Source organism: Notolepis coatsorum, assembly GCF_963971535.1.
Source record: "Notolepis coatsorum genome assembly, chromosome: 5".
NCBI lineage: Eukaryota > Metazoa > Chordata > Actinopteri > Aulopiformes > Paralepididae > Notolepis > Notolepis coatsorum.
The window spans coordinates 150,472,252-150,484,833 of record NC_140169.1 but is presented as its reverse complement, the minus strand read 5'-3'; the positions used below and the strand labels follow the sequence as shown (position 1 = coordinate 150,484,833).

The 12,582-nt window shown below is 39.1% G+C and overlaps 1 protein-coding gene across 1 annotated transcript in view; it reads right to left on the bottom strand.

Moving 5' to 3' along the window:
• Window positions 1-12,582, bottom strand: part of LOC311229007 (dedicator of cytokinesis protein 9-like) — a 502,654-nt gene that overhangs the window by 336,103 nt on the left and 153,969 nt on the right. The gene's annotated exons all lie outside the window — the stretch shown is intronic.

Sequence of the window (12,582 nt, the reverse complement as noted above, 5' to 3'; positions counted from 1 at the left end):
GGGACGACCTCCATTATAACCAGAGAGAGGAGAGGAGAGGAGGAGAGGAGAGGAGAGGAGGAGAGGAGAGGAGAGGAGAGGAGAGGAGAGGAGAGGAGAGGAGAGGAGAGGAGAGGAGATGAGCGAGGGACGACCTCCATTATAACCAGAGGAACGAGAGGAGAGGAGAGAGGAGAGGAGAGGAGAGGAGAGGAGAGGAGAGGAGAGGAGAGGAGAGGAGAGGAGAGGAGAGAGGGACGACCTCCATTATAACCAGAGAGAGGAGAGGAGAGGAGAGGAGCGAGGGACGACAGAACTCTTGCACCGCCACCCCCCCACAGATCCCTTAGATCAGCTGACCAGCTCCTATTGGTGGTGCCTAGAACTAGGCTCAAGACAAGGGGAGACAGAGCCTTCTCCGCTGCAGCGCCTAGATTGTGGAACAGCCTCCCCCTCAAAGTACGGGCCGCCCAGACCGTGCAGGTTTTTAAATCACTTTTAAAAACCTACCTGTTCTCCCTGGCCTCCCCCCCCCCACTTAATCACCACTAGACCCCTGGCCCCTTTTATCTTCTTTGCTTTACTATGTTCTACCTGCTTTTATTACATTCATTGTTTTACTGTGTTTTTTTTTTAATTTTATATCTTGCATTGTATTATTTTTGTCTTTTTATCAACCTGCCTGTGAAGCACTTTGGTGCCAGCTGCCGCTGCCTAGAAATGTGCTATATAAATAAAACTGACTTGACTTGACTTGACAGTAGAACACTGATTACACACATCGGAGTGCATTTTATTTCCTGTTTATTACATTTGAGTGATGGGCGCTGGTGGGCGGGGCTACTGCTAGATCAGCTGGTGGGCGGGGCCTCTGCTACATCAGCTGGTGGGTGGGGCCACTGCTACATCAGCTGGTGGGCGGGGCCACTGCTACATCAGGCTGGTGGGCGGGGCCACTGCTACATCAGCTGGTGGGCGGGGCCACTGCTACATCAGCTGGTGGACGGGGCCACTGCTACATCAGGCTGGTGGGCGGGGCCACTGCTACATCAGCTGGTGGGCGGGGTCACTGCTACATCAGGCTGGTGGGCGGGGCCACTGCTACATCAGCTGGTGGGCGGGGTCACTGCTACATCAGGCTGGTGGGCGGGGTCACTGCTACATCAGCTGGTGGGCGGGGTCACTGCTACATCAGCTGGTGGGCGGGGTCACTGCTACATCAGCTGGTGGGTGGGCGGGGCCTCTGCTACATCAGCTGGTGGGCGGGGCCAATGCTATATCAGCTGGTGGGCAGGGCCTCTGCTACATCAGGCTGGTGGGCGGGGCCACTGCTACATCAGGCTGGTGGGCGGGGCTACATCAGCTGGTGGGCGGGGCCACTGCTACATCAGCTGGTGGGTGGGCGGGGTCACTGCTACATCAGGCTGGTGGGCGGGGTCACTGCTACATCAGCTGGTGGGTGGGCGGGGCCTCTGCTACATCAGCTGGCGGGCGGGGCCTCTGCTACATCAGGCTGGTGGGCGGGGCCACTGCTACATCAGGCTGGTGGGCGGGGCTACATCAGCTGGTGGGCGGGGCCACTGCTACATCAGCTGGTGGGTGGGCGGGGCCTATGCTACATCAGCTGGTGGGCGGGGCCACTGCTACATCAGCTGGTGGGCGGGGCCTCTGCTAGATCAGCTGGTGGGCAGGGCCACTGCTACGTCAGCTGGTGGGCGGGGCCACTGGTTAACCCTTTCACTGCCACACGACAAATGGTTAACCCTTTCACAACAACACTACAGAAGGTTAACCCTTTCACTACCACATCACTGTGGTAGTGAAAGGGTAAACCTTCTGTAGTGTGGTAGTGAAAGGTTAACCTTCTGTAGTGTGGCAGTGAAAGGTTAACCTTCTGTAGTGTGGTAGTGAAAGGTTAACCATCTGTAGTGTGGTAGTGAAAGGGTTAACCTTCTGTAGTGTGGCAGTGAAAGGGTTAACCTTCGGGGAGCTCCCGTAGCTCACCGCGTATCTCTGCGCTATTTCGGCGTCGGGGACAACCGTGCTCGTCGCAGATCTGGGGTACACGAGTTCGATTCCCGGACCCGCCGTATTTTCTCAGAGTGTCTTCCCCTGATCTATATCCCATTCAACCTGTTTCTGTCGGTCGTGCTTGACCAGAAAAAGCGATAAACGCTAAAAAATTTAGTTTTAAAAAAAGACAGGGTTAACCTTCTGTAGTGTGGTAGTGAACGGTTAACCTTCTGTAGTGTGGCAGTGAAAGGGTTAACATTCTGTAGTGTGGTAGTGAAAGGTTAACCATCTGTAGTGTGGTAGTGAAAGGGTTAACCTTCTGTAGTGTGGCAGTGAAAGGGTTAACCTTCTGTAGTGTGGTAGTGAAAGGTTAACCTTATGTAGTGTGGTAGTGAAAGGTTAACCTTCTGTAGTGTGGTAGTGAAAGGGTTAACTGGTCTGGTCGTTTCTTGCTAAGACACATCTCCGATAAGCACTGCATGTAAAGAGACCCTCTGTTGCTTTTGGGAAACGTGATTTTTACACATCTGTGGATTAAATCAACTAATAATCAGTTATAGAATAGAAGTACAGACGGGGTCCCACTAGCAGCAATAGTGGCAGATAACAAATTAATAGACAACATGAAAGAAAAAAACAACCCCTGGATTAATGTAGCACTGAGAATCTGGAAGGACACGATCAAGCTGTGTGGAGTGAAGGGTCCGCTCAGAATGTTGAGATGGTGTGCATTCGATTCCAATTTCCCCCCAAATAAATCAGATGGCAGATTCAAAGTATGGACAGATAAAGGCCTAACAAATTATTCTACTTTTGTCCACAAAGGCGTGTTTCAGAGCTTCGAATCACTACAGAGAAGACACGGACTGGAGCAAAAAGATTTCTTTAGATACCTGCAGGTACGACATTACTTCAATCAAAATTTAGTGGGAGAAATAGGAACGGGAGAACAAGAAATCATGGAAGTGTTTACATCAGCAGTCAAATCATCAAAATGTAATAGGATCGTCTCCAGAATATACGGAGGACTCTGCCAGGCCAAATCAAAATCAACTAACACAATGTACATAAAGGAGAAATGGGAAAAAGAACGCAATATGTCAATCTCAGGAGAGGTATGGGACAGATTATGTACACAACAATGGGAAACAACAGGCTCAAACAACTGGAGGGAATTTGGCTGGAAGAACCTAGTAAGGTTTTTTATCACCCCATGGCAAAAAAAACATCAGGGGACCGGGGAAAAATGCTGGCGATCCTGTGGGCTAAACGAAGCCAATCATTCACATATATTCTGGGAATGCCAAACCCTGGTACCATACTGGCAAGAGATACACAAGAACCTAGAAGCAATTTTTGAGATTGACATCCCCTTCAAATTTGACACCCTATACCTAGGAAATATTCCCTATGAAAAATGGGACTTCAACGACAAAAAAATTATAATGATACTTCTGATAGCAAGCAAGAAAGCTATCACAAGAAGATGGTTAAAACCAGAGGCACCTACAGTAGAAGATTGGATAGACGTAACTCATGACATCTACATAATGGAAAAGATGTCATTTTCAATACAAATTCAGCAGGAGAAGTTCTACCGGATCTGGTCGAAATGGACAGAATACGTCAAACACACACGATCATCATCTGACTTCTGCTAAAAGTAATAACGATCTAATGTAAAGGATCCTCCCCAGGAACAACCGCTAGCCTGTCTGATATATTGTATTATTGTTTTATGTTTATTTTTTTTTATCTTAACACTTTAATCGCCGGAAACGCCGAAACTCGTCATTCCCCGCCATGCTCATTCTGCCGAAGACGCCGTAACACGTCTTTGATATCAATATTTCAAAAATCTGTGATCGAAATCATATTTCTCCCCCGGGGACCTGAGATATACTGCTGAGTCCCACTCAACTCTCTAACGGTTCAAGAGCGCCATCTGGTGGCCGATCGGCAGATCGCCCAACAGGAAGTGATCTGTGGATGAAGTGGTGCTCACCCATATTTCGTCCGGGCACTCGCTATCGTTAGAGGGACTCCATCTTGACACAGTGAACACCGATCGGTGCAAATAACTCGATAAACAACATGATTTGGACGTATATACTATTATACAACCTGGAAATGGATCGGGTATTTCTACATCCCATAATAGGAATATCTCTGCTCCACGCTCATCGCCCAACGGCGCGAGGAAGATACGGTAAGATTCAGCGTTTTTTTTTAACATGTTCCATATAAACTGCTCTGATGATCATATCACCCACACTAGATGAATGATATAACGTTGCCCACGGAATTATAAACGACCCCCCGCCCATCCGGTCAACATCAGATCATACGTAGTAACTCCTAGAAGCACATCCAGTTGACATTTTTTATCTCGCACAGATTCCTACCAAACTGTATTTGATCATCAATATAATGCATTTAGGGCTATAAATCAAGTTCTGGAGAAAACTGCAGAAAACGATAAAAACATACTTATACTTTAGACCGTATTTTAGTATGAATATGTGAATGAAAAAGTATAACGTTGCTACACCCTGAACAATAGATATAGGACATTGAATGGGCCATAATAATGTCAATTTAGCAATACAATTTAAAAAGTTATAGCCCTGCAAAGAAGGGGAACTTCTCCATAGACAAATAGAGCTGGCGAGGAATGGTAAATTATGAATTTAACCATGGCGATCAAAGTGTTAATTAAAATTTTATTTTGTCCTTGTTTTTATTATTGAATCTTATTTTTGTTTGTCTTTTATTTTATCTTTTATGTTTTCTTCTTCTCTCCTCTCTTTTTGTCACCCCCACCCCTTCACTCTTTCTCTCCTTCCCCCCTCTTTCCTCCCCAACTTCTGCTCACTCTATGTTACCTGATGTGTACCAAAAAATGTATCTAGTGGCCATTGCCCACTGGTAAAATAAAAAAATTCAAAAAAAGAATAGAAGTACTTTATTGTTCCAGACGGATATTCGGCACCACAGATCGCTCACAATGAACATTCAGTTAGTCAACTATCTAAAATAAGAATAAGAATAAAAAGACACAGTCAAGAGATATAAGAGAGAGAATTAGGATGCGGTATGTGTCAACTTATGCAAAACACGCCCCTTTTAGTTTGATTGATTGTAGCCACGCCACGAATTTGGAGCGTTCTGATTGGCCGAGAGGTTTAAGGGGGCGGGACTTAGGTGTATGTCATACCTTATAAGGGCATATATCAAAGTTTGATGGATTGTAGCCACGCCCCCTTTTTGAGATGATTTATGACCCCTAGGGCTTCTCTGATTGGTCTAGGATGTAAGGAGGCGGGACATCCGGTTTTGAGGGCGGGACATCCGGTTTTCGGAAGGGGAGGAGATTTTTTTCAAAATAAAAGTTTTATTTTTTTTCAAAAAAAAAAGTCTTTCAAAATAAAAGATTCAATTTTTTTTAGATTCAAAAGTTTTTTTTATTTTCAGATTGTATGTATTCCATGGTTTTCACAATATGTATTTCTGTATTTCCAAAAGTTTTCAGAATATATCTTCACAATTAAGTTTTACAAGGTTGAATACATTATGTGTATTCCAAAGTCTTAAGAATTTGTGTATCTTCAGAAAGTGCATTTATTTCAAATGGTGAGTGTATCTTAAGAAAGTGCATTTATTTCAAATGGTGAGTGTATCTTAAGAAATACCCTCTCTCTGTCTGTTTGCTGTTGGTGTGTGTCTCCACTCTGTAGGCTGTGTGTTCTCTCAAATGTCTCTCAGTAGATTGAAATGAAAAGCTGCAGCTTCTCTGAAAATTCTGATAGTGACAAACCCCGTAGATGTCATAGGAGGCTGGAGAATGACTACGGCCAATGAGATGACTCAAAACCATCTGCCAAAAGCAGATTTATGACTCTGCAACTTCCCGTTTCTGTAGAAAAACGGCCCCCAAGGTGTCTGTGTGTGTTTTCTTAAGGCCAGATGCCAAATGTCACAATCTTTAGATAAGTGTATTCCAAATTACAAATGTAATGTGTCTAATGTGTTTAAGCAAAAGTCTAAATAAATGTAAAATACATTTTTTGTATTCCAAATTACAAATGTATGTATGTATATTAGTTTCATGGATAAAGACATCTTTATACACTTGTGTTTAAGCAAAAAGAAAATTACAAATGTAATTTGTAAAATTAAAAGTGCACCATTACATTAGCATGCAAGGGTCTAGGGTTTGAATTCTTTGAATTCTAGATTATTTAAAAAGGTTGCATTACAGTGCACATTATGCACTTTAATTATTTTAGAGTTATTATTAAAGAGTTGGGCTGAAAATATAAAGTACAGAAAAGATCTATGTGTGTCTGTGAGGTGTGTGTCTCTGATCGGGGGTGTGAACAGGGCGCTCTTAGGTGCTAAAACACAGCATGGGAGGCGTGAAGATTAGGGGACAACTCAATACACATTTACAGTCATCATTCAAATGGTTTATATCTTTGTAACATGTACAAGTAATGTACAACATTATACTCATAGCATATTTTAGTTCACACAATGTTTTCACACATATTTTAAAAGATTTCCCCATAAACAGGCATATGTCCTATAAACTAACCTACACTATAACATACAACACTTTGATGAATATTGTTACACCGCTGACAGAGATGTATTATAATTATAATTTGGATAAAAACGTCAACTAATTGACTAAATGTAAAAGTAATACCAACTATTTGACAGTTTGGGTGGTGATTCTTATTTTCTTATTTCGTAAAACTAAAATTAAAAGGCTACAGATCACAGAAAGACTTATGTCTTGTTTACATCAGAGTCCCCCTTTTTTCAATACATCCAGACATTTAGGACATAGCAGATTTACAAATACAACACTGTTTGTGAAAACAGTCCAGAAAATATATGTCCAAGCTGTTTTAACTGTTTCAACCATCTCTTTAATTAAGACTTATTTTGGATATAGATCACTTCAAGGCCTGAATGTCCATATACTGTAGCAATGGTAAGCATGCATTTTAGGTCAACTTCCCCTTTTTAGCACGGTTCAGACATCGCCACCCCCTCTTTTAATGTCACAGTAACCTGAAATAGCACAGAGTGTGGGGAAAAGGCCTTATTCAAAATAAAAAAACTTTTAAACTGTACCCATTCTCCAATCTGTTAATAAACTTTTCAATCAATCAATCAATATATGATTAGGTATAAAAGTTAAAGACATGATAGATTAGAGTTGGGGCGAAAATATAAAGTGCTGTAAATATCTATCTTTTTGAGGATCTGGGTGTGAACATGGGGCCCTGTTATAGGTGTCAAAATGCTGCAAGGAGGTGTGAAAGATTAGGGACCAAACAACCTCTGTATATTTGCTTGTAATACTCTGCATTTACTCTAAACAAAACTAATAAAGTCTGTATTACAGCTAACTCTTTAAGTTTCAATAGTTTGGATTTAATACATAATTCGTTGGTATGTTCTCTTGAATCTACATTGTGAACTATTCTTACTGCTCTCTTCTGTAATATAAATAAGGGCTTTATGTTGCTTTCATACGTGTTACCCCACACTTCCACACAGTAACTCAAATATGGTAGGATGAGTGAACAATATAATATTCGCATAGAATTATAATCAATAACATTCTTTGCCTTGTTCAAAACAAAACACTCTTGGCTACCTTATTTTTTATGTACATTATATGTGGCTTCCATGTCATTTTCTCATCCAACATAATCCTTGGATTCCTTTGTCAATACATAATGCCACATTGTCCTTCTCTCGATTAGTAAATATCATACATTTCGTTTTTCCAAATTTAGGGATAGCTTATTGTTATTAAACCATATCTTAAGTTTACACATTTCATTTGTAATTTGGAATACAGAAATTTGTATCGACAGCAAATAAAACAAATTGCAATATGTTTGACACTTCACATATATCATTAATATATATAAAATAAAAAGTATGGGCCCCAGGACCGAACCTTGAGGGACAACACATTCAATATAGTTTGCTCCACCTCAAATGTAATGTTCAGAAAATGTGTATTTTTAGGTCTTTGCTGTTGCTGTCATTTTGACCATCTAGCTAAAAGAGGGGTCAATGATCGCAAATGAATACATGGTAAAAAGGTCTACCAATTGTCAGGCAAGAATGCACTTCTAATATGTTACACACTAGTAATTCAGCCATAATATTTCCAAATAGTATTGTTCTAAACAGTGTATTACAAATACAGTGTATTTGTAGCTAATGTAGACAATAGGCAATTATATAATTGTCACCTGAAAACATATTGTTGTCTATTTTCAAGATAGCTACTTAACCAGTTCATCGCCACCTCTCTCACACCGCATGTTTGTAATTTAGAAATTAAAATGTGATTATCAATCGTATCAAATGCTTTTTTAAGTGTATTTCCTATTCCTATTGTGTAATTCCTTTCATCTACGGTTGTGGTTATTTCTTCATATATATTTTACATATATTCATTAAGGCTAAGGCTGTTGATCGATTTGCCCTGAATCCATACTGACTCTCACTCAGAATCTAAGAATCTAAGAATCATGAATCAAGAATCTTGAAAAATTGTGAAAGCAAAGACACTGGCCTGTAGTTGGTAAAACTGTGTTTGTCCCCAGATTTAAATAGAGGAATAATAATTATTTGAAAAAATTAATAGAAATGTCCCACAGGGATAAGGTTTATCTTATCTAAGTGTGCTAGTGTTTAATAGTGTATAGGGACATAGTGTGTAATAGTGTAATATTGTCATAGGGTAGTCCTAGTATGTAATAGTGTTATATAGTGTAATATTGTGCAAATGTGTAATAATGCAATAGTGTAATAGTGTGTAATACTGCAATAGTTTAATACATTATTTTGTTTCCTCAAACAGACATGTTCATGTAACATGCATCAATCCAGTTTTCAGTCACCTTTTCAGTCACCTTTCAGCCAACTGTGTTGAAGATTTGTAGCATGGTCCTAGGATAAACATAAATTATAGACATCTAAAATCATGAAACAGGTCGATTTTTAGTAGATTTAATCAATAGTCAGAAGGATAATGCTATTTTAGTCAAGGGTTGAGATATATCACCCCCATGACACATCCCTATTTTGTAAGACAAACAGTTTGATGTTGTAATTTCAGTGATTAGGCTCGCTTGCCTGTATACATTTTTATCAATCTGCTTTTGGTGTATTTTTAGGTGTTTGGTTATGTTTTTATCTGTCATTTTGATCAGGTCTAGCTAAAAGAGGGGATTTATGATCTCAAATGACTAAGGTTTACCAATTGTCATGCATGAATTTCAACTCTAACGTGTTACATAAGTAAAACAGACTATTTGCAAACAACATTGTTCTAAAACAGTGTATCTACTACAGTTTGTATTTATATTTTAGCTAAATGTAAAAAAACATGAGAACACAATCCTAGTGAATTCTGAATTTGATGTTTATTGGTTGAATAAACATAAATTATAAAACATCTAAAACCATGAAACTGACTGATGCACTTAAAACAGACATGTCAACATAGTTTTTTTTTACCTGTTTGCATAATGATAAGGTATAAAAACAAAATGCTTCAATACAAATGTATTTTTTAGAAGTTTAGTAATATCAAGCCCCAAATGTATTTTCTTTAACCTGATCTAAGGTACATTATACAACTCATTTATGAATTACTTTGCAACGTCTAGTTTTTTAGCCCCCCAGAGTTTTATGCTCTCAATATTATGGATATGCATTAAATCCTACACACGATAGGAAATATTCAATCAACTCAAAGATGATGGTTCTAAGGTAAATAAAATGTAATTCAGTCAACATAGTTAGTGTATAGTATGGCTAACATGTATGAAAGTTGTTGATACAATATTATAATTCATAATTCAATTCAAAATAATTACCGGCGAGGTTGTTTGATTTTTGTCCCGCTGATTGAAGGAAATTCATTTTTAAGAACCATTTAACATGAAACATCTTAAAGATGTATTTGTATTCATTATAACCATGAAAATAATGCAATGTTAGGTTTTACCGTGATTTTAGTGTTCACAGATAGGAATGTATCATTCACATTCAATTATCCAAATGTACTCTGAACAGACTTGTGAAGTTAGAGATAGGAATGTATCATTCGCATTCAATTATCCAAATGTACTCTGATTGAGTCAAATTTACTCTGTGAAATGTACTCTGCGAAATGTACTCTGCGAAAGTTCCCTGCAATATGCAGGGTTTTACATAGACTACTAACAAAAACAATTCATATTGTTTCAGTGATGGCCTGGTTGATAGCTACATTGTCGACATGTCTTATTTTTTATTCTTATTTCATTGTATAGTGAATCCAGGGGTATAGTGGAGCGATTATATTTTGTTTTTATAATATTTTATAATATCAAAACATGTCTTATGTTCTTATATATCTACAAGTCTTATATAGAATGCTGTAAAAAGAGTCCTACTAATATATTTCACTTAAAAAACTTGTACAGAAAGATAAATTTCCGACCCCCGGAGCCCTGTCAGAGTGTATACAGGTTCTGTACAGTATACCATATGCAAATCCCATATGGTCTAGCGGTAATGATGCCCTGCTTTCATCAGGGAGACGCGGGTTCGACTCCTGCTATGGGAATAACACTTTTTTCTATACATAACAAATGTGTTGGTATGTTTTATTGTAACTGTTTGACTGTTTGACTGTTTTTAGTGCAACACTACTGTCACCGGCATTTAAGAAGGGTCTAGGGTTATCTCCTCAACACTAGGTTGGAGATGCATTTAAGTCCTATAGTTTTTTCCATACTTTTGCAAGGATATGTATGACTGTGTTGCATTAATTTTATTTTTAAATTTGGTGGACTTTATGGTATTTTATGGTTTATTTATGATTGTGATACTTCTTATTGAATTGTTTAAAGAATATGTGTTTAACCAGAGTATAGTAGGACCTTACAAATTTGATTTGATCCCAACAACTGGTGACATTTCGAAGTCTTTAAGGGATCACATTCACATAGCTGAATATAGTTGCACAACTGGATAATATTTGTATTATTACTAGGATGAACTTAAAATCATTCAAAACAATTATTACATAACAATTATTACAATGAAGCGTAGTTGTGTATATTATAAATGTTTTTTATTAAAGAATATTACAAATCATGCTGCAACCTTTTTTTATCAATAATATAAGCGTGCATAACATCAATAATGTGATTAATATCTAAAGTTTCTAAACACTTATGATTTTTCAGCTTAAAAGCCGTAACATCCACTATTACGGTGTATAAACACAACAGGTGTGCTCTGTTAAAATGACCAATCATATGATCTAAAATAGTAACTAAGCCGTTTTCAGATAGAAGACTTTCATCCTCTGAGAGTGTCTCTATCATATATTGCCAATTATTTAACAAGCCTTTATCTCTCACCAGCTTCAACATATTTTCAAAAAGCCTTAAGCGCAGGCTATTGACATTCCCGGTTACAGTGTACAAGTGGGCATCGTTGACTTTATTAGCTATAGCATGCTTTAAAAGCAGTGCGATATCATAGTTTATAGAGGTCGTAATACAGCTGGTAGTCCTACTGAAGAAATTCCCCATTTCCTATGCTACGATCCTGGTACTTTAAACAACAGCTGATATAGGGTGTGTATTTCTGTATGGGGGTGGGGACGTAGCTGCGGACGGGTGTATATGACTCTATAGATGTGTAGGATAGAAACCTATATATTTAGAGAGTTACCTCTTAGAGAGACCCTAAAAAGAAAAATGGCGAGCAGTCTAGCTACATCTACTGTACGCACGTCAGCCCCAGTAGCGCATTTTAAGGCAGAGTTACTTGCACCATCCAAATTTGGTAGCGTGTTTTATAAAGAGATATGGCCCCTCAGGGATGGGGTACTCGGATTCTGTTATGATGTTAAATTTGAGAGAGTTGTCTTCTACAAGACCTCCTTGGAGAATTTCCAGGGTGTTGGAAGAAGATCTGAGATAGACCTATCGGAGACGGAATTTTGGAAAATGAAAAAAGATTCGTATGAGGCTATGGATGGATTAGTGGGTAGATCGCTTAAGGATGGGGAGATATTCACCCTGGTAATAAGCTCGATAGACTACGGGTATGTGTATTACGGGCGGATATCTATAAAAAGTACTCTGGCTTTTGGTGTAGAGACTAATCTAACCATCTTCTCAAGGTTCCTTAATACAAGTCATGAGTATATCCTTTTCTCAGTACCGGTACATTACTTGTACATGTTACAAAGATATAAACCATTTGAATGATGACTGTAAATGTGTATTGAGTTGTCCCCTAATCTTCACGCCTCCCATGCTGTGTTTTAGCACCTAAGAGCGCCCTGTTCACACCCCCGATCAGAGACACACACCTCACAGACACACATAGATCTTTTCTGTACTTTATATTTTCAGCCCAACTCTTTAATAATAACTCTAAAATAATTAAAGTGCATAATGTGCACTGTAATGCAACCTTTTTAAATAATCTAGAATTCAAAGAATTCAAACCCTAGACCCTTGCATGCTAATGTAATGGTGCACT